The following is a 22,884-nucleotide window of genomic DNA, read 5'->3' as shown; positions in this document are numbered from 1 at the left end:
CCACTGTGTTAATTTTTGAAGTCCATTTTGGTATTGTCCTTATGTTCGTATAATCTCCCTGCAACACTCACAGACGTAACAGAAACAGGATCCACTTTGTTTCCAAATTCCTAAATCACATTAAATGTGATTAGTCATTTTGATCCATTCAAGTGATTTGCAAAGCTCTATCACACATGTAAAAGGAACAGGAACCGCTTTGTTTCCTAATTCCTAAATCACATTAAATGTGATTAATCATTTTGATCCATTCAAGTGATTTGCAAAGCTCTATCTGTTTTGCGAACAACTCTCTTTTTCACAACCCTGTCTCAACAACATGTCGCTCTGTTACCATGGCTACACCCCAAGCCGTTAAAGTGAGCACGTCAACGTAATACAAACAACAAGCTATGGTGAATTATACACACTTCCCACCAGAATTCACCATAACAGGGAGAGTTAACGTGGTGGGGGCTGGATGGCCTGGCCAGAATGGGCTCTGCTGAATGGGAGTGGGGACCGGGGCTCCCACTGGAAGGGCCTTAGGGACCCTGCAGCAGCATCAGGGTAGGGTGGGGGAGGGGTGGAGAAGCGTTGCGGGCCTTGTTGAGGGGTGGGGGCTGGGTAGGGGGGCACCCCCGCCACAGGGGCTGGGCCAGGCCAACAGGTCGGTCCAAGTCCAGGTGAGCCGGTTTGAGGCGATCCACGGAAATGTGTTCCGGCTTTCCACTGACATCCATGACAAAATGCTTGTTCCTGGTCTCCAAGACATGGAATGGGCCATTGTAGGGAGGCAGCAGGAGTCCATGGTGGGCGTCATGGTGGATCAAAATGTATTCTACGAACTGCAGACTTGCAGGGTTATGAGACTGTGGGAGGCCGTGTTGCAAAGTGGGAACTGGTGCGAAAACTCTGGTGTTATCCAGAAGTGTGTTCCATTGGTGGGCTGCAGACCAGGGAGCCTTGGTGTTGGAGGCAAAATCCCCTTGGACCCGCAGCAGCTGCCCGTAAACCAGTTCAGTGGACATGGACTGGAGGTCCTCCTTAAGGTCAGTCCTGAGGCCCAGCATGACCAATGGGGGCCTGTTGACCCAGCTACTGTCCTTGAGGCTGGCCTGAAGAGCATCCTTCATAGAGCAATGAAAATGCTCGCACAACCCATTTGCCTGCAGGTGGTACATGGTGGTGCGGTGGAGATTCATGTCTAGTCTCTCTGCAACTGCGTTCCAGAGCTCAGATGTAAACTGTGAGCCCCGGTCAGAGGAGAGGTCAGATGGGGTGCCGAACTGGGCAACCCAGGTCCTGATGGATGCCCGGGCTACCTCGGTGGACATCGTCAATGACAGTGGGACAGCTTCCGACCATCGAGTGGTCCTGTTCACCAATGTGAAGAGGTAAGTAAAACCATGGGAGGGGGGCAGGAGGTCTACCAGGTCTACGTTTACATGGTCAAAACTCCTTTCGGGCACCGGGAACTGCACTGGGGGGCTTTGGTGTGGTGGTGCACTTTAGAGCGCTGGCACTCCATGCAGGTGTCAGCCCAGTCTCACATCTTTTTTGAGCCTGTGCCAGATGAACTTGGCCACCACCAGTCTTTGCAATGGCTTTTTGCTCGGGTGGGAGAGGCCATGGACAGCGTTGAAAACACGCCGCCTCCATCCAGTGGGAATGACGGGCTGGGGCTGACCCATGGAGATGTCAAACAGGAGCATGATACCAGCGTCATTGAACGTCAGGTCCTCTAACTGCAGCCCTGTGATAGCCATCCTGAAAGCCTGCATGTCCAGACGGGTGGCATGGTCATCTGACGTGGAGGCATAGTCAACTCTCAAGTGGACAGCCCCCGCAATGGCTTGGGAGAGGCAGTTAGCGACGAGGTTGGTTTTGCCAGCAACATGCTGTACATCCGTGGTGAACTCTGAGATCTACGAGAGCTGTTGCTGCTGGCGAGCAGACAATGGCTCAGCCACCTTGGCCATGGCGAATGTCAGTGGTTTGTGGTCCACAAACACTATGAATTGGCGGGCCTTCAGCAGGGAAAGGAATTGTCAAATGGCGAGGTGGAAGGCAAGGAGCTCCCAATTGAAGGTGCTGTACTTCTGTTTGCTGGGGCATAACTGTTGGCTGAAGAAAGTGAGCGGCTGCCAAGCACTGTTGACTCACTGCTTATGCACTGCACCGACTGCGTAATCTGAAGCGTCTGTTGTTATGGCGATCTGAGCCTTTGGTGACGGGTGCGCCAGAATTGTTGTGTCAGCCAGAGCAGTTTTAGCATCCACAAACACCTTGTCCCTCTCTGTGGACCAGTCCATAGTGCGTTTGGTGGCCCTGCCTTTCAGGGCCTTGTACCGGGGTCACATGAGTTGAGCAGCTCGGGGGATAAAGCGATGGTAAAACTTCACCCTGCTGAGGAACATCTACAGGGATTTGACTATAAGCGGTGGTAGGAAGTTCACGAAGGCATCCACCTTTGACGGGAGGGGTACCGCCCCTTCTTTGGTGATTTGGTGTCCAAGGAAGTGGATGGTGGTCAGCCTGAACTGGCACTTTGCTGGGTTGACGATCAGCCCCTGCTGGCTGAGCCGCTCGAAAAGTGTCTGGAGGTGAGACAGGTGTTCCACTTTGGAGGTGCTGGCAATGAGGATGTCCTCTATATGGACGTAGATGAACGGCAGGTCCTGTAGAACTGATTCCATGAAGTGCTGGATTGTGTCTGCAGCGTTCTTTAGGCTGAACGGCATGCACAGGAACTCAAACAGTCTAAATGGGGTAATCACCACCATTTTGGGGACATCCAGTAGATGGAAGGGCACCTGACGGTATCCACGGACAAGGCCCACTTTGGAAAATGTGGTTGTTCCAGCCAGGTGGGTCGAAAAGTCCTGGATGTGTGGGACTGTGTAGCAATCCAGTGTCATTGCATTGTTGAGTTGGCAGTAATCACCACACGGGTGTCACCTGCTGCCAGGCTTCAGGATGATACGGAGGGGTGAAGCCCATGGGCTGTTAGAGCAGTGTGCTCCATATTCTCAAACTCCTCCCTGGTGGTGGTGAGCTTGGCTGGGTTGAGGCGCCAAGCCTGAGCATAGACCGGTGGTCCAGTGGTGGCGATATGTTGCTCCGTTCTTTGCTTGGCAGTGGATGACAAGAAGGTGGGCTGTATGAGGACCGGAAACTCAGCGAGGAGCTGGAGAAACTCGTCTGTAGTGGAGAGCATACTAGACAGTCTGATGGAAGCTGCTTCACTGAGAGTGCACACATATGAGCAGTAAGTGACAGCATCGATCAAGCAGCGGTTTTTGACATCCACCAGCAGTCCATAGGTGCATAGGAAAACCGCGCCGAGGAGAGGAATGGCCACTTTAGCCGTGACAAAGTCCCAACCGAACCACTGTCCGCCGAAACACAGCTCCATGTACCTAAAGCCATAAGTGCAGCTAGGGCTGCTGTTAGCAGCTTCCATGGGGGGGTAGGGCATATTTGCAGCGCAGGATGTCTACTCTTGATGCAAGCAGGATGCTCCTCTGCATGCCTGTGTCACATAGGAACTACTGTCTGGAGATGGTGTATTAGATGAACAGCAGCCTGCCAGTTCGGCTGATGCACATTGCCATTACCGAGCGCCGGCCCTGGATTTTCCCACCACGCTGAAAACTGCATGGAGATTGGCATTGCTTGGGCTTGGGTATGAACTTCATGTGGTAAAAACACAGGCCAGTGTCCGACCGCCAATGAGGATCTGCTGCTGCAACTGTGACTGTTGTGTCTCCCAGGAGTGGTGAAAATGCTTGAGCAGGTAAAAATGTGGCCGCACAGTGTTGTTGACCCCAGGAAAAATGTATCAGTCTCCTCGGCCAGGGCATGGCAGTCAGTGATGGTGGTGTTGGCCAAAGCAGCCCGTACCTGATAAGGCAGCTGATGCAGAAACGGTTGGACAAAGAGGAAGTCGGGCTTGTGCTCGCTCTCCCAGGAGATCCAGAATCCTGTCCATGACTTCAGATGGCTTACTGCTACAGAAGCCTTTTAGAGAGAAGAGTTGGCTGGCCCACTCAGCATTAGAAAGTTCAAAAGTGTTCAACAGGTGAGCCTTGAGTTTCTCATATTTGTCCTGCTGTGGAGGCTTTTTGAGAAAGCTCACCACTCTGGTTGCTGTTGAACTGTGGTGATTTCCCGCAATGCGAACTGTGCTTCTGTCTGGGCGAACCAAGCCGAGGCTGACGACTCCCAGAACTCCGGCAGCTTGAGAGAAACTGCAGTAGTCGTCACGTTTATGACAAGCTGTCTCTGGTAATGTCCGGCAGACAAATGTTGGGGTCACCCATGTGGAAGAAAACTTAGACGAACAACTTCGCTTTTTCACAACCCCACCTCAACAACATGGTGCTCCGTTACCATGGCTACACTCTGGGCCCTTAAAGTGAGCAAGCCAGCTTAATACAAACAACAAGCTATGGTGAATTATGTCCATAAATCCACTACAGTAGGAAGGAAACTGAAGCATTTTGTTTGCTTGAGATGGGGCTTGTGACAACAAATGTGACTGTATCCACATGACTGTATACAATTCATAATACAAAGTCAGGTGGAGAGTCGGCACTCTACTACTAATGTGCAAGGTGGCATGAAGGAAATGTACCTTGTTTGGGTTTTGTGATATGTTATATTAGTCATATGGGATATATATATATATATGAGATTTTTCTGTGATTATTCAAACAAGGGTAGGTGGATATTGGCTTCTCATTGAATTATGATGTATATATTTAATCAAAGTGTCTGATTTGTTAAACATCAGTAATAATCGGTACTATATTAGGGAGGAATTTTTGATACGCACACGCACACACACATGCGCACACACATACACATCTACATTACCTTTGTATTCATTTTCTGCATGATTGTGCTTTAGGTTTTTTCTGACTACCTTTAAGGCCTTGCATTGTCAGGCACCGTCCTACATCGCTGATCTAATTTGCCCCTAAACAGCATCAAGATCACTGAGGTCCTCTGATAAATGTGCATTGTCTGTATCTCGTACCAGGCTCCAAACCAAGGGAGGTCGAGCTTTCACAGTAGTTGCCTCTAAAATGTGGGGCGCTCTCCCCTTGACTTTGTGGTCTGTTGACTCTGTGGACAGTTTAAAAAGCTGATAAAAACTCACCTTTTTAGTCTGGCTTTTGTTTAGTCTTTGTTTTATTTGTGCGTTGGTGGTTATTATTTTGTTTACATAATCTGTTTATTGTTTAAATCATTATGTATCTGTATATTCATATATGTATTTATTTTCCTTCTCTTTCATTGTAATGCACTTTGTTACTCTGTGAAAGGTCCTGTATAAACAAACTTATGTAACCTATTGATTTATTTATCTTGTCATATGCATTTGATCTTTCTTATAATTGCACATCCATACTTTGCATTCATTTGCTTTTTATTCTAGGGATGATACAGTATGTAAGTTGATTATGAATAAAACCATTAGCTATGTTGTCTCATTTGTATAAATTTGTCGTTTTATCTATCCATATGGAGGAGTAGATACACTCAACTAACAAACTAAATAGGTTAGACCCGACAGCATGGTGACAGCGATGCATGACAACAGACAAAGCATCTTGGCCTCAATGGGAGCCAGGGAATGCATTTACTGTGGCAGGCAAATGATGAAGCTAGCTGGATGTCCGAAGGGGTTACCGACCTAGTGAGAATAAAGTTCCTTAAGTTGCCAACAGGAATAAACATCATTTTGCAAGGATGTTTTCCAGCAAATTCACTCTGTTTTAAATATCAAAGTGAGGCAACCCCAAATGACACTGCACCAGTGGCTGCAAGGCCTGTAGCCGGGTTTTTCCATTCAGTCCCTAACAAGGTAGAAGAGGTGAGATTTACTGAGGTGTCCCAGGACGGGCCATACATGATATGGCTCTCTTGACTTCCACCCTTTGTCGGTAACACACCGTGGAGTCTTACAGCCAAGAGGGACTTGCTGTCACACAGACAAGTCTTCCATTATTCAACTTCTGGTTTCCACTTTTGTAAAGCCATATTATCTCACATATTAGATCATGTAGTATCCCATGCCTACCTTCCTGAAACCCAAGACACACTTGAATGCTGTCATTGGACAATAAAGCTGATATTGTGCAAATACACATACAATGAGATTGGAGTTGAGATGAGGAGATACCCTTTGTTCTATTGCTACCTGTGAGACAGTTCAGGAGTCTTTGGGACAGTCCCACTAAGCTTGTATGTGGACACCATTGCTTGTGGTCCTCTTAAACATCTTAAAGAATAGTTTATGTCAGCTGACTCACACACAGCATCCAGACTCTGTTAGTCAATTCGGAGAGTGGCATGCTTTATTGTATACAAGAGACTTTGTGCTCATAGGAAACACCGTTTCACATGGCTCATCTGCGTTTGTCACAAATTCGCAAAAGATGAACGTCATCATGGTTCCAGATTCCTACCTGCTGCCATCAAATACATAACTGCATTGACAACCCAAGGCCTAGCCACTCATTTAAATAAGTTGGTACTGTTAATGGTATTGGTAGATTTCACACCTTGTGCTTTTGACTTGTTTTTTTACAGCACACTTTGATGGCATTTGCACTGAGCAATACAATGTAATTTGAAAAGGAAAACACTCTTGAAAGAATCACATGCGCCCATCCACAGCAAAGTGAGGGTCAGCTTCACTCTCGGAGCTGGTATAGATTCAGTGTTTTGTCTAAGGACACCTTCATGGACAAGCTGTCTAAACTCTCAAAGAAGGATGGCCTTCATTGGCCATCTTTCTTCGAAAGAGTTTGGCCTGGAGAGTCTCACTGACCTCATTGGCCTGGAGAGTCACCCATCAGTCGAGGGACTGACATACAATGTATAACCTGTCAAAATGGTAACCTTAAAGGACCACTTCGCTGATTTTCAACCTTATCTCCATCTACCCGAATTTGGGATATAGTGTTAAAAACATCTACAGTTGTTTTCAATATCCCCTGCTTCTCTGGGACGTAGTTGCAAAATCTGTTCTTCCGGCACCAACGTCGTAATTTGAAGCGTCAGTGACGTTGTTGGTGACGAAGAAGAACTACAGGCAAGTTCAGTTTGGACTTCTAGTCTCCGCCTCCGGGGGGCGTGCTCTAGATGCCACTCAGAAACAAAACTTCCTCGTTCTCCTCGCCTTGTATTGCAAACTAGTGTAAACTACTAATAAGACACGTTAGCCCCAAGCTAACGGGTCTGACCCTTTAGCCGAGCGGTTAGTGATGTCGCCTTGTGGTGCAGTACACCTCGTATCGAATCCCGCACCGGGCGAAAAAATAACCGGTTATACTAGCTATGTTTCCAACAGTGAAAATGGCGTGCCCAAATGTGAGTGCAGAGGGTCTTATGGATGAGGATACAGTGTACCATGTTTTGGTGTTTAATTCGAGTCAAAATGTACGACCAAAGAAATACTGCGGAGGGAAGCTGAGGCTGCTGTTGCATTAGCCGAGCAAGAGGATATGGCCGGCGGCGACCATCCAGATTCCGAGGTGCCCAGAGCGAACAGCGGCTGGTGGTGCCTTTGCTCAAAATGCCCTCCGATGCCAACAGAAACTGAATCAATCTGCTGCAGTGAATTCAGTGTTGGCAGTTTTAAAAAAATGTATTTCTGATTTCTCCCAATTTAGTGGCCAATCGATCCCTATTTTGATTCAAACACCCACCCTCGTACTGCATGCGTTCGCCAACTGCATCTCTCCGGCCGGCGGTCTCGAAGGAGACGCCTCCCCACTTTCGTGACAAGGCGACTCCAGGCCGAACCACTGTTTGTTCCGACACACACAGAGACGCATTCACGTGACGAACACAAGCCGACTCCGCCCCCTCCCGGAGACAGCGTTGCCAATGATTGCTGCTTCATCGAGTCCAGCCATAGTGGGATCTGAAGAGACCGGGGCGCGAACCCCGGTCCCCAGTGGGCAACTGCATCGACACAAAGCCGATGCTTAGACCGTTACACCACCGCGGACTGTGGTGTTGGCAGTTTTTGGTGGCTGCTGTCGCCGACGCCAACCCCGAGACAGCCTGTGTATGCGTTACCCTAACATGCACAGAGGTATGTTGGACACCTTCTTAAAAATTCCAACTGAAAAAGACAAACAACACCAGCTGGGCCGCGAGAGCAGATTACCCATTGAGTGAGTCACCTGACTCTTATGTTTTGGCCAACAAAGTAATAGCTTTGGGCTGGTGTGGTGTTACACGGTAATGTTGGACAAGCGGCTTCCTTAACACGTTTGTACTGATTGTATGGCAGTCTCTTTTTTAACCAGATAAATTCTATTAGAAGTTTTTCCATGTCTCTCTAAATTTCCTGTTGGCAAGCATATTCCCCTATCATACTGGTCAAAAAGTTGCCCAGTGCATCGTCGCCCTTACATCATTTGTTGCCTTCACTTTGGTAACTTGCAGCAATGACCACTGTGAAAAACCAAAAACCGGCACAGTTGAATAACAACCGAACTGGTGATCGGTTTAATATGCATGGCGGTTTGCGCATGAATAAGGGCGGGCACACCTGCAGTCAGCTGAGACTGACAAAGTCACCTAGATGAGTGATGAAACGTTTCTCTCACTAAACTTTGTGTCCAGATGAACTGATTCAACTTCCTGGGAATGGCTGCTAATTTACAGTATACGTATGAGCAGTACTCATGGCCGGATTAACCCATCAGGGGGCCCCGGGGCACGCACGTCTGTTGCCCCCCCATGTGTCAGATAGGCTACGCAAACAATGCTAAACACTGTTAAATGTGAAACTAATGCAAATACCCAACATGACGCTATGCCAATCTGCATGGGGTTTGGATGGCGACTACAAAGTACAACACAATTTTGAGTCACAAAACAAACAGAGATGAGAATAGCAGCTCACAGCATCGCAAACGTATTGCAAAGTCTTCTTCCCACTTACCACGGCTTACCAACAGGAAATAAAAGTTGGTTTCAGAGCAAATAATTTAGTAAAATACGGGCATATTTTAGTAAAACTATCTGTTTCATTATTTTTCAGTATGGGCATTCTAGCTAGCCCATTTGTTTAACTATACACAATGCAACAATGAATTTGATCATAAGCAACGAGTTTGCGCCATGTCAGACTTTGTTGCACTCTCAACACTACAATGTAAACACGAGGCACATGCATCAGTAGAGACTGTAGCTTGGGGCCCTGCATCAGTAGAGACTGTAGCTTGGGGCCCCCGCATCAATAGAGACTAGGTTGGGCCCTGCATCGTGATGCAGGGTTGGAACAAACGTCCTTTGTAGGGTATGACTGGGGATCCCTACTATACGCGAACAAAATACCCCTGGCCTTTTTGGGCCCTTGTGGTCCGGGGCCCCAGGGAACTCGCCTGCCATGCCTGGTCTGTAATCCAGCCTTGGCAGTACTTAGGCTACATAGCTCCCTGATTGGCATGGTGGCCCAGTGGTTAACACTGTCGCACACAGCAAGAAGGTCCTGGGTTCTAAACCCGGCATTGTCCAATCTTGGGGGGTCATCCCAGGTCATCCCCTGTGTGGAGTTTGCATGTTCTCCCCGTATCTGCGGTGGGTTTTCTTTGGGTGCTCCGGTTTCCCCCACTATCAAAAGAAACACGCATGTTAGGGTTGATACTCCTGTCTGTGCCCCTGACCAAGGCGATGGGGAAAAATAACTGGAGTTGGTCCATGGGCACAGCATGAAGGCGGCAGCCCGCTGCTCCTAGCTACACAGATCACAGCTAGGATGGGTTAATTTGCAGTAGATTAATTTCCCCAAGGGGATTAATAAAGGAAACTTAATTAATTTAATTCTTGATGAATAACAACCTTCTTTCCTGTCTTTTGCTCTCTGCAGACAATGTCGTCTGGCACCTTATCATTTCTTCTTTTTTTTTTTTTTGAGTGGGTGCTCCAAGGGGAGAAACTTGGCAAAGGGAACCACATTGTCTTGCCTGCCTGTGTTGTACGTCGCAGAAGAGCCAGATATTCTTCCCCCAATGGTAAGTACAGAGGGCATGCTGAAGTGGACAAAGCAACAGATGAGCTTTGACCATGTGATATGCAAGCCTTGGTGACACTTTCAGCTTGAATCTTGTTGGGTCTGATCTAGACTCTGTCTTATCAAATCATATGAAATATGCTAAACATTTATTTGAATATTGAATAACATGTTGGAATGTGTTGCTTTTATTAAAGCTGTTACATATATGTGTGTGTGTGTGTGTGTGTGTGTGTGTGTGTGTGTGTGTGTATATATGTATGTATATATAGTATATATATATATATATATATATATATAGGTGTGTGTGTGTGTGTGTATAGGTGTGTGTATATATATGTGTGTATATATATGTGTGTGTGTATATATAGGTATATATAGGTGTGTGTGTATGTATGTGTGTGTGTGTGTATATATATATATATAAATAAGTTGAATTGTGTAAACTGTTGTTATCACACTAATTACTAAGTTGGCTGCCGATACACGTCAGGTATGTGTCAGTTGTATGTAAAATCATATCTGCTGGCTTATGCAGAGGTCACTGACCTTTTACTTTAGAGGCGAGATGCATTGCATTTTCCTCCAGCACAGGACAAATTGTTTTTTATTCCGTTATTAGGAGAGGGTGATATATGGTTAAAAAGAATTCATTTGTGGCAGAACGGGAAAGCTGTTGCCTTTTTTAAGAGAGAAAGAATAATATATATTGAAAACCTATTACACCATGTTATGTAAACAGAACAATTAAACAGAATCCTTTATCCTTTTTTTTTAATTTAGGCCTTTAGTAAAAAAAAAAAAAGAAGACCAAGAAAGGATGAAATAAAGCAGCAGAGTACAAAATGTTCATATTTTTATAAGACAGCGTTTCAGTAAATGCCAGTGTTCTCTCCATGGCCATGATGTGCTATTTCAAACATAACTAGATCTATCTGCCGCCTGGCATGTCTGCCTGAAAGGACATTTTGAAGAACAATCACTTCAAACTCTGTGACTCTTCCAGGTTCTGCACGACTAAGAAAAACTATCAACATAATCAGAATCGGAAATACTTTATTGCTCCCCACTGGGAAACTTGATCATGGTACAGTTGTTCACATTGTAGAAGAGAAACAAAAATCACAAGTAAAACTGTAAGAAAAAGAAAAAAATAAGAAATATGTAAAAATATGTGCATTATACAATATATAACAATATAACTATATATAGATATAAACTATATATATAACTATATAACTATATGTGTGTGTCTATATATATATATATATATATATACACACACACACATATATATACACACACACACATATACACACACACACATATACACACACACACACACACACACACACACACACACACACACACACACACACACACACACATATATATATATATATAATAAGGTATATTTAAATATATTGCAGGATGTACAATATGAATGCAGTGCTAATGCAATACACCAAAGTATTGCACAGTTGAAATACGAGAAAGATAAAAAGTAAAATTATTGTACTACTAAGTCAGTACAGCACAGCTGAAAATGTAAATTATAAATAAAGACGCTGCTGTCAGGGGGGGAAATAAGTCCAAATGGCCAATAATTGAATTGCCCAGTGTTGTTATTTGTCTTCAGCCACTTTGCCAGACTTCTCACTACATCACTTTGGAAAACGTGGCTGCTGGTGCGTCGCGGTTGCTTGTCTGGGCGGTTTTGGGACTGCGGCAGTGTTCGGGGGAAGAGCTGAGGGAGCAGGAGTGCTGACGTCCACATTTTGAAGGCCAAGGTAGGGTACTGTCTTCGTGCAATGACAAGTTCGACAAGACACACTCTGTAGTTGCGCGTGTGAGGTTCGCAAACTGTCGTCCCAACCCGTTGCTTTGTCCTCCGACAGTAAACAAGTCCCCTGTGCCCCTCACTTAAAAACGACCAAAAAATATATTCAGGGAAACATAATAGAGGAAGACTTGGATGAACCTGTGCTCACTGTCTGTTTTTCATCACCATCCTTTGAAATGGGGAGGGTGAAGGGTTCAGTTTATTTAAAAAAAGTTATAAAACAACACGGGGCTCGCCGGTTGGCATCCACGTGTTGCCTCCGGCTTGGTCGGGCATCTCTACAGACACAGTTGGCCGTGTCTGCGGGTGGGAAGCCGGGTGTGGGTATGTGTCCTGGTAGCTGCACTAGCACCTCCCCTGGTCGGTCGGGGCGCCTGTTCTGGGAGGGGGGAACCGGGGGGAATAGCGTGATCCTCCCACGCGCTACGCCCCCTGGTGAAACTCCTCACTGTCAGGTGAAAAGAAGCAGCTGGCGACTCCACATGTATCGGAGGAGGCATGTGGTAGTCTGCAGCAACTCCCCGGATCGGCAGAGGGGGTGAGAAGCGACCGGGACGGCTTGGAAGAGCGGGGTAATTGGCCGGGTACAATTGGGGAGAAAAAGAGGAGACAAAAGGACAATGTGAATTGTCCACATTGATGTCTACATTAACATCAAGTGTCATAGTAATTGTTACTATTTGTATAAGAAAACATACCAACAAGATATATATTGTAACGTGCACGGATAAGAAGACACGCTGGACCGCTGGCTCGCGGGTCTGACCCTTGAGTCGAGCGGTTAGCGATGTCTCCTGCGGTGCGGGCGATACGGGTTCGCGTCCCGGCCGCGGCAGTTCCTGTGGTTGCGTTGTCCCCCAAATTCGCTACAGTACGTTATTTTCAGAAATGAGATTTCTACAAGTGTTGCTTTCAAAAAGTGGCTGATGCCGCGCCCGCCCGCCCGCATGTTCGAAGAGGAGTCCATGTTGTCGAAGTCCTTCAGGAGCCGCTTGTCTTGGCCAAGAGCACGCCAGGGAGCCCACCTCAAACCACTTCTTCACTCTGCGTCCTCTTCGTCAGTCCAGCTGTGGCCGTCCGTCGCACGGTGCGGTATTGATAACCGCCGGCCCGTCGAAATGGCGACAAGAAGAGCACATGCCAGAGAAAGACTCCACCGTGCCACACTTTGATATGCGTGCTCCAGATATACTGTACCGTCCTCGTAGGAGCTAAAAAAGTTTCAGCTTGTATCTCTGACCCTGTAAATCGTGTCTCATTTTCCAAAAGTAGGAGGGATTTGAAACAGTGGAAGGTCACATTGGCACCGTGTTCCACTTTACTGACACAATTAAACAATGATAGGCAGGCCCAGCGAAGAAAAAAAAACTCTGCCACATTCCCTGTGATACGTTTCCTTTTCTCTCTCTCCAACCTTTTCAAATGGGCTGAAATAAACTGCAAAGCTATTAAAAAGTAAAATGGTTCAGAACACTAAGATAGCATCTTTCTCTCTCTCTCTCTCTCTCTCTCTCTCTCTCTCTCTCTCTCTCTCTCTCTCTCTCTCTCTCTCTCTCTCTCTCTCTCTCTCTCTCCTACCGAGTGAGCGCCAGTGAAGTATAAGAGAGAAAGATTAACTCTTTCTCATAAAGTCTTATTAAAAGCCAATAATTTATTCTTTTTTGTGTGTTTTAAGGAGGTGGCTGTGTGCAAGCTCAACCGACTCAGTATAATTTGATAACGGAAGAATTTGACCAAATTTGAGAATGACTGGAGACACGTAAGGTAATCGGGCGCGTTACCGGCACGCAGACAGACGGTCTCTCTCTCTCTCTCTCTCTCTCTCTCTCTCTCTCTCTCTCTCTCTCTCTCTCTCTCTCTTCAATTCAATATTTGCTTTATTGGCATGACATACATTTTGTACATATTGCCAAAGCATGTAAAACAACAGCAGCAACAACAATGATTATGATATCCAACAACAATAGCAATAGGTGCCGACGGCAATAGGTGCCATCATCTATCTATCTATCTATCTATCTATCTATCTATCTATCTATCTATCTATCTATCTATCTATCTATCTATCTATCTATCTATCTATCTATCTATCTATCTATCTATCTATCTATCTATCTATCTATCTATCTATCTATCTATCTATCTATCTATCTATCTCTCTTTCTCTCTCTCTTGCTGTCTCTCTCTCTATCTCTCTCTCTCTCTCTCTCTCTCTCTCTCTCTCTCTCTCTCTCTCTCTCTCTCTCTCTCTCTCTCTCTCTCTCTCTCTCTCTATCTATCTATCTATCTATCTATCTATCTATCTATCTATCTATCTATCTATCTATCTATCTATCACTCTTTCTCTCTATCTCTGTTCAGTGATGAATGATACATTAATGTGTAGAGATGTTTTCAGATAGTGTTATTTCTGTCTGTTTCAATGAGTCTTTGTTTCAAAGCTGCTTTAAATTTGTGACATTGTATTTAACTTGTTTTTTTAAGTAAAAAAAAACTTTCTCTCACTCTCTCACACTCTCTCTCTCTCTCTCACACACACACACACACACACACACACACACAAATAGACGTGCACTCTTAGAAGCTGGATGTAAACCAGCTCCTGTAACCTCTGCTGTGATGCTCAGGTGAATTTCCACTCACTTTCTCATCATCGAATGCAAGTTTGTTCCACCTCTGACAAGCATAAAGTAATAGACCGAAGCCCACGCATCCTCTTGTGACGTGCACGTGTGTCCGAGTGTGTCGGCCTCGCTCGCCTTCTCTAAAATGGCCCTCTTGGAAGCACTGGAAAAAAAAACCAAAACAAAAGATTTGCCCTGGATAGAGAACTCTCCATTTATAAAACCCCAACACCCCGATTGGTAGCTGTATGCTCTGGCTTGCTGCCAACAATTGCCACAAAAAGTTTAGAGGGCATGGATGCTTTGTGTTGATAAGGCAGCCGTGGCATTATCAGGTGAGGAGATAGCGAAGGGCGGCGGCTGGGCTGTTAATTAGAGCATTGATTGGCCAGATCTTTGTTTTAGTAACCATTAGCAACAGTATCTGCTGCGCTCTAAAGAGGTGGAGTTTAGTATGCTGAGCAGTTTTTGGGCAAGAGACGCACACACACACACACACACACACACACACACACACACACACACACACACACACACACACACACACACACACACACACACACACACAGGCACACAAATACTGCCATGCAGTTCTTTTAATACTGAAAACAGGCGCGGGGCACAGACAGCAGGGGACAAGGACAGGCCAAGGACAACTGATAAGCAAAGACAATCAGACAAAACACACAAACAAGTGGGAATGGGAACGCTCACACACACACACACACACACACACAACTAAGCGCAATGTAATCCTCGCCAGTAGCTTCACGGGGAAGTTAATAGAATGATGACATATAACTATATATATAACTATAGTTATATATAGTTATATGTATATATAGTTATATATAGTTATATATATAGTTATATATAGTTATGTAGAGCCGAAGGAACGGAGAAGACCGTAGGTTCACACTTTAGCCGTGTAGGCAACTTTCTTTAATCCACGGTAAATCCGAGAGACAACCAAACCACAGCTCGACTGAGCGGAGGTGGCAAGAATCCTCAGAAAACTGGCTGGACAACCATAACTTAACCCTGCGTTAACCTGCCAGGGCAACCATGACTTAACCCTTAGTTCCTGGGTTGAATTCTGTCCCCAATACGTGTCCACCACATGAGCCCCCCCAGAATTCGCCCTAGTAATCGAAGTCAGGCAGGCGCGGGTGGACGACAGGCCGTCCGCGGCGGCTCCGGATAACAGGGGCCGGAGTGTCTCCGGGAGGCATTGACGCGGGCCTGTGGAGGTCGGCCTGAGGAGCAGAAGAGGCAGCTCGGGCCTCCACGGGGGGAGGAGGCGGAGCCGGGGGACGACCGTGACGAGGAGGTTGGGCTAACTCCAACGGCTGCGTCAAGTCCAGGTGTGCGGGTTTAACTCGGTCCACTGAAACATGCTCGGCCGTGCCCCCAAAATCCACCACCAGGTGCTTAGTTCCCCGTTCCAGGACGCGGAAGGGGCCGTCATAAGGGGGTTGCAGAGGGGGGCGGTGTGCGTCGTGACGGATGAACACGTAGTCCGCTGACTGCAGACCTGGGGGCACCTGGGACACCGGCGCGCCGTGTTGGGCGGTAGGGACGGGTGTGAAAGCTCTGACCCCGTCCAGCAAGGAGGCTCGTTGGTCCACAGCTGACCAGGGACGCGTTGCATTGGGCATGAAATCGCCTGGGACTCGCAGCGGCGTGCCGTACACCAGCTCCGCAGAGGAGGCTTGTAGGTCTTCCTTCGGGGCGGTCCGCAGGCCCAGCATGACCCATGGGAGCTTGTCGACCCAGTTGCAGTCCTTGAGAGTAGCCCGAAGCGCAGCCTTCATGGACCGGTGGAAGCGCTCACATAGGCCGTTCGCCTGAGGGTGGTAGGCGGTAGTGCGATGAAGCTTGACGCCCAGAGCCTCACCCACAGCATTCCATAGCTCTGAGGTAAACTGTGGCCCGCGGTCAGATGAAAGGTCGGAAGGCGTACCGAAACGTGAGACCCACGACCCAATAAAAGCCCGGGCCACATCAGCAGACGTCGTGGATGCCAGGGGAACAGCTTCAGGCCAGCGCGTAGTCCTGTCCACCACAGTGAAGAGGTAGGTGAACCCCTGGGAGGGGGGTAGGGGACCAACCAGGTCGACGTGGACATGGTCAAATCGTCTCTCCGGCACTGCGAAGCGTTCCAGGGGCGCCTTAATGTGGCGGTGTATCTTAGCCCGCTGACAGGCAACACACGAGTCGGCCCATGCTTTCACGTCTCTCTTAAGTCCCTCCCACACAAACTTAGCAGAGGTCAGGCGCACGGATGGCTTACCGCCTGGATGAGAGGCCGTGCACAGCTTCAAATACGGGGTGTCTCCAGCTGTGCGGGACGATGGGCCTGGGCTGTCCTGTGGAGACGTCACACAGGAGGGTGACACCTGTGTCGCTGAAAGGAACGTCCTGCAGGCGGAGCCCCGTGTCGGAGGCCCGGAGACGGAGGATGCTCGGGTCCGTGGCCTGGTCAGCGGCCATCTGTGCATAGTCAAGGCCTAGGTGGACCGCTCCAATCACTGCCCTAGAGAGGCAGTCAGCTACCTGGTTAGACTTACCAGCGACGTGCTGGATGTCGGTAGTGAATTCCGAAATGTAGGAGAGTTGTCGCTGCTGGCGAGCGGACCATGGCTCGGCCGTCTTGGACATGGCAAACGTGAGGGGCTTGTGGTCCACGTACGCAGTAAACTCGCGGCCCTCTAGCAGGAAACGGAAATGCCGGACGGCGAGCCAGAGACCGAGGAGTTCCCTGTCAAAAGTACTATACTTGCGCTCTCGGGGTATAAGCTGGCGACTGAAAAAGGCCAAAGGCTGCCAAGCCCCCCCCACCCACTGTTCGTGAACCGCACCAACAGCATAGTCCGATGCATCCGTGGTTATGGAAATAGGCGCTGTAGGTGAAGGATGCGCTAGCAGGGTAGCCTGGGAGAGCGCAGCTTTAGTCTCGGTGAACGCACGGTCCCGCTCTGCTGTCCAGTCGACCGCCTGGTTGGGGGACATGCCTTTCAGCGCCTCGTACAGTGGCCGGATGATAAAGGCGGCTCGGGGAATGAAGCGGTGGTAGAATGTCACCATCCCGATGAACTCCCTGAGCGCACGAGCTGTTTGGGGGCGCGGAAAGGCCGCCACCGCTTCCACCTTTGAGGGCAGGGGGACTGCCCCGTCCCCAGTGATGCGGTGCCCGAGGAAATCAATGGCTGTCAGCCCGAACCGGCACTTCGCCGGGTTGACGATCAGCCCATGCTGGCTGAGGCGTGTGAAGAGGGCATGAAGATGGGACAGGTGTTCTTCCTCGGAGGCGCTGGCGATGAGTATGTCGTCCAAATAGACAAAGATGAAAGGAAGGCCACGGAGCACTGAATCCATCAGCTGCTGAAAGGATTGGGCCGCGTTTTTGAGTCCAAATGGCATTCGTAGGAATTCAAATAGGCCGAATGGGGTAGTCACCGCTGTCTTGGGGATGTCTGAGGGGTGCACGGGAACTTGATGATAACCACGGACCAGGTCGACTTTTGAGAAGACGCATTTGCCAGACAGGTTTGCAGAAAAGTCCTGGATATGCGGGACAGGATAGCGGTCGGGCGTGGTGGCGTCATTTAGTCGGCGGTAGTCCCCGCATGGGCGCCAACCTCCATCAGGCTTAGCGACGATGTGGAGTGGGGACGCCCACGGGCTGTCAGAGCGGCGGATGATCCCCATGCGTTCCAGGTGCTCAAACTCAGACTTGGCAATGGCGAGTTTGGCGGGGTCGAGACGCCTGGCTCTGGCGTAGACCGGGGGCCCCTTCGTAGCAATGTGATGCTCCACCCCATGCTTAGCGGTAGGTGCAGAGAAGGTAGGCTGGGTGAGGTCAGGGAACTCAGCGAGGAGGCGGTTGAACTTGTCTGCCTCTGAGAGAGAGTTGGCTAGACCTGCATAGGCCGCTTCCCTCCGCGTACATGCGAAGGAGGAGAAGGTTAAGGCATCGACCAGACGGCTGTTCTGAATGTCCACTAGCAAACCGTAAGCGCACAAAAAATCAGCTCCGAGGAGGGGAAGCGTTACATTGGCCATGACGAACTCCCACGTGAAACGTTGTCCACCAAAACACAGTTCTACAGACCGCACGCCGTAGGTGTGGATAGGGCTGCCGTCAGCCGTCGCCAACTGGGGGCCCCGCTCCCCGCCCATGATGTCGACGTCAGTAGCAGGGAGCATGCTTCTCTGTGCGCCCGTGTCACAAAGAAATCGCCGACCGGAGATGGTGTCGAGGATGAAGAGTAGCCTGCTCGTATCGCCAACACTCATGGCCACTACTGAGTGTTGGCCCTCTCGTTTCCCGTCGGCCTGTAGTTGCAGGGGGAACGGCACCGTTTAGCTTTCGCACCAAATCGAGCGTGGTACATACAGAGTCCAGAGGGCTTGTAGCGGTCTGACGCTGTGGCGCCACCGTCGGGCCACGCCCGCGATGTCGGCGGGGGGCCAGTGAAGGTAGGAGCCAGCACCCCGGCATGGGAGGAACGTTGTGTAGCGACGAAGAATCGGTCAGCCTCCTTTGCCAGCTCACGGGGATCAGTGATGGTGGAGTTAGCGAGCGCAGTCTGGACGTAGGGCGGCATGTTGCGCAGAAACAGCTCCATAAACAGGAAACATGGCTTTTCTTGACCCAGTAGGTTTAACATCCTGCTCATTAGCTCCGATGGTTTGCCATCTCCCAAGCCCTGAATTGCGAAGAGGCGACGTGCTCTCTCCGTTGTTGACAGTTCAAAAGTTTCAAGGAGGAGATGTTTAAGTGCGGCGTATTTACCATCGGCCGGTGGGTCGGTTATGAAACCGCTTATCCTGGAAGCCGTAGCGCACCCCAGCGCTGCCACTACGTAGTAGTACCTGGTCTCGTCTGCTGTTATGTCTCTGAGCGCGAACTGTGCCTCAGCCTGCGCGAACCATGTAGCCGCGGAAGACTCCCAAAATTCCGGCAGTTTCATTGCAACGGCGTTCGTAGCCATAATGTGTGTGGTTTCAGAAAACTTATCCGAAAACCGACGTCGGGGTCACCAGTGTAGAGCCGAAGGAACGGAGAAGACCGTAGGTTCACACTTTAGCCGTGTAGGCAACTTTCTTTAATCCACGGTAAATCCGAGAGACAACCAAACCACAGCTCGACTGAGCGGAGGTGGCAAGAATCCTCAGAAAACTGGCTGGACAACCATAACTTAACCCTGCGTTAACCTGCCAGGGCAACCATGACTTAACCCTTAGTTCCTGGGTTGAATTCTGTCCCCAATACGTGTCCACCACAGTTATATATACACTACCGTTCAAAAGTTTGGGATCACCCAAACAATTTTGTGTTTTCCATGAAAAGTCACACTTATTCACCACCATATGTTGTGAAATGAATAGAAAATAGAGTCAAGACATTGACAAGGTTAGAAATAATGATTTGTATTTGAAATAAGATTTTTTTTACATCAAACTTTGCTTTCGTCAAAGAATCCTCCATTTGCAGCAATTACAGCATTGCAGACCTTTGGCATTCTAGCTGTTAATTTGTTGAGGTAATCTGGAGAAATTGCACCCCACGCTTCCAGAAGCAGCTCCCACAAGTTGGATTGGTTGGACTGGCACTTCTTGCATACCATACGGTCAAGCTGCTCCCACAACAGCTCAATGGGGTTCAGATCTGGTGACTGCGCTGGCCACTCCATTACCGATAAAATACCAGCTGCCTGCTTCTGCTCTAAATAGTTCTTGCACAATTTGGAGGTGTGTTTAGGGTCATTGTCCTGTTGTAGGATGAAATTGGCTCCAATCAAGCGCTGTCCACTGGGTATGGCATGGCGTTGCAAAATGGAGTGATAGCCTTCCTTATTCAGAATCCCTTTTACCCTGTACAAATCTCCCACCTTACCAGCACCAAAGCAACCCCAGACCATCACATGACCTCCACCATGCTTAACAGATGGCGTCAGGCATTCTTCCAGCATCTTTTCATTTGTTCTGCGTCTCACAAATGTTCTTCTTTGTGATCCAAACACCTCAAACTTGGATTCATCCGTCCACAACACTTTTTTCCAGTCTTCCTCCGTCCAATGTCTGTGTTCTTTTGCCCATCTTAATCTTTTTCTTTTATTGGTCAGTCTCAGATATGGCTTTTTCTTTGCCACTCTGCCCTGAAGCCCAGAATCCCGCAGCCGCCTCTTCACTGTAGATGTTGACACTGGTGTTTTGCGGGTACTATTTAATGAAGATGCCAGTTGGGGACCTGTGAGGCGTCTGTTTCTCAAACTAGATACTCTAATGTACTTATCTTCTTGCTCAGTTGTGCATCGCGGCCTCCCACTTCTTTTTCTACTCTGGTTAGAGCCCATTTGTGCTGTCCTCTGAAGGGAGTAGTACACACCGGTGTAGGAAATCTTCAATTTCTTAGCAATTTCTCGCATGGAATAGCCTTCATTTCTAAGAACAAGAATAGACTGTCGAGTTTCAGATGAAAGTTCTCTTTTTCTGGCCATTTTGAGCGTTTAATTGACCCCACAAATGCGATGCTCCAGAAACTCAATCTGCTCAAAGAAGTGCCCATCCAACCAATCCAACTTGTGGGAGCTGCTTCTGGAAGCGTGGGGTGCAATTTCTCCAGATTACCTCAACAAATTAACAGCTAGAATGCCAAAGGTCTGCAATGCTGTAATTGCTGCAAATGGAGGATTCTTTGACGAAAGCAAAGTTTGATGTAAAAAAAATCTTATTTCAAATACAAATCATTATTTCTAACCTTGTCAATGTCTTGACTCTATTTTCTATTCATTTCACAACATATGGTGGTGAATAAGTGTGACTTTTCATGGAAAACACAAAATTGTTTGGGTGATCCCAAACTTTTGAACGGTAGTGTATATAGTTTATATATATATAGTTTATATATAGTTTATACATAGTTTTTATATATATACATATAACTCTATATAACTCTCTCTCTCTCTCTCTCTCTCTCTCTCTCTCTCTCTCTCTCTCTCTCTCTCTATATATATATATATATATATATATATATATATATATATCAGACAACAGAAAACAATATTAATAATGAGTCATCACTGCAAATTGACACGGCTCTCTTCACATTGTAATCTTAAATTAATTTTAGGATGTTGTGCTCAATTCTTTTGCGCAGCGTCTGAAAAGAATAATGCATTATCTCGTTTAGCTTGTCGATCTCGGACCAGCGAGTAAATAGAATCATTACGACTTCATTAATTCAACGGTGGCCGCTCGAGCTGTCCTCGTAATATTCCAATTAAAGGTTGCGATCTCGCAGCTCTTTCAATGTTGATTCCAACTCACACCCGAGGAGCGTGGGCGCCCTATTGCGCGGGCCTCCCGGGGCTTAAGCCCCCACGGGTCCCCGGCTCCGACCAAGGACGGGGGGGGGGGGGGGCTCACAAGACGTGTTTTCCCGGGCGGGTCGTCGGAGTGTCAACCTGCTTGGTGACGCGCTTTAATGCGTCCAAAAGATGAATGGGACCGGGCGCGTCTGAGCATGTTAATGCGTTATGTGATGCTGTTTCCACCCCTCCAATATGAGCAGGACCGTGTTCATTAGCAAGGCTGGATATCGGCGCATGTTCACACACTTGGTGATGCGCTTTGACGCATGCGAAAGTCACGCCGGCCGAAAGTACACGCCGGCCGCTTAGTGATGCGCTCTCCGTATAGAAGATGGAGAGAAACCAAGATGAATTTTAACCAGCCCGATGATTCAGTTTCATGCGCGAGACTGAATTGAACTGGGCTTTGTTTATGTAACCTCTTCACCGTGGGCTCGTGATACGACGAACACTTTATGCGGCACTCAATGAAGCATTAGACCCCTTAAAACGCCAATACTTAATAAAACGGCGAGAGAGACGTCTCGCTGTCTAATACAAATGTCTAGGGTAAACTGTGACTCTCGCTCTCTCTGATAACTAATGAGCGTTTAAGGGGATATTCCTGGTCATGATAATCCAATATAATGTTACTATAGAAATATATGAATTAACCAATTCAGTCCTACAGCGCGTGACGAGAAATAGCGGCACGAACGTGGTATCTCAGTTTTGACCTTGTATTAATTGAATGCAGAAATTCCACATACAGACCACCTAATATGACAAATGGATTAGAAAACAAAATGGAAAGACCCGGGTAATTTAGTCTTTAGTCTGTGTTAACCTGAGTGCACTTTTTTTTGTTTTTTTCTTTATATACTTTACTGATCCCTGTAGGGAAATTACACTCTGCATTTAAGCCATCCTAGCCGTGTAGCTAGACGTAGCGGGCAGCCGCCATGCAGCGCCCGGGTGCCCACTCCAGTTCGTCTTTCCATTGCCTCCGCCAGGGGCACAGACAGGAGTATTAGC

This window comes from Lampris incognitus, chromosome 1 (assembly GCF_029633865.1).
Source record: "Lampris incognitus isolate fLamInc1 chromosome 1, fLamInc1.hap2, whole genome shotgun sequence".
Classification (NCBI taxonomy): Eukaryota; Metazoa; Chordata; class Actinopteri; order Lampriformes; family Lampridae; genus Lampris; species Lampris incognitus.
The sequence above is the reverse complement of the archived record's forward strand: the minus strand, read 5'-3'. Positions refer to the sequence as shown.